A 1010-nucleotide genomic window follows, 5' to 3' on the forward strand; every position below is an offset into this window, starting at 1 on the left:
GATCAAACCCATGCCCCCTGAAATGAAAGTGTAGAGTCTTAGCCAGTGGACCACCAGAGAAGCACCTTTCCCTTTTTTTCTCTTTCTTTTTTATTTTTTAAATTACAAAATTATGATAACATATTTACAGAACACTTGGAATATAAAGAACAAAGTTACATATTGTTCCAGTATATATGATAATATATACTATTTTTTAAACTAGATCAATTATGATTTTTAGTTGGAGTTTAATTTTAAACTCTCAAAAATGAATAGAAGAATATATAGAAAAGAAGAAGGCTATATTAGACCTGAAAAGCACAATGAACCAAGTCTTAATGTAATTAAGACTTACACAATTCTCACACAATAGTAGGATACAGATTCTATTCAAGTTCCCATAGACTATAAACTACGAGACACTGGAACATATCCAGGCCTTCCCCTTTTAATTTAATTTTATTATTTACTTATAACGGGGTATGGGCTCTCTAGCTGTGGCCCATGGGTTCTAGAATGCGGCTTAAGTTGCTGTGTTGCATGTGGGATCTTAGTTCCAGAATCAGGAATCGAACCCGCGTCCCTGGCATTGGAAGGCGGATTCTTAACCCCTGGACCCAAGGGAAGTCCTTTTTTGGAGAACTCTAACACAGAATCAGCAGTTCTTCCAGTTTCTCCAAAGCAGAGCAGCGCTACACAGAACATTTAAAGTCAGGTGAAACATGCCTCTAAGCCTAAGCCTGGAAACCGCTGAAAAGTCAGAGGAACCTCCTGACTCCCTGCGTGAATACAGACCAAAGCCAGGTAAAAACATGTCCCAGTAAATATTATTCTGACAGTTACTAAGCTCAGAACCAATGTCTGTCACATCCACAGGCGTGAGGAGGTGGTGCCTTCCCCAGGTGACCAGCTGAGAAGGCGCCTCTGTGGTTTTCATCGGCTTTATGGATGTATAGTTGACAAAGTGCACGCTGATATCTGTGGTTGTGAGTCCTGACAGGCCTGAGTCTGGTTGCAGAACATTTGTT

The sequence above is a fragment of the Ovis canadensis genome, chromosome 10, assembly GCF_042477335.2.
Source record: "Ovis canadensis isolate MfBH-ARS-UI-01 breed Bighorn chromosome 10, ARS-UI_OviCan_v2, whole genome shotgun sequence".
NCBI lineage: Eukaryota > Metazoa > Chordata > Mammalia > Artiodactyla > Bovidae > Ovis > Ovis canadensis.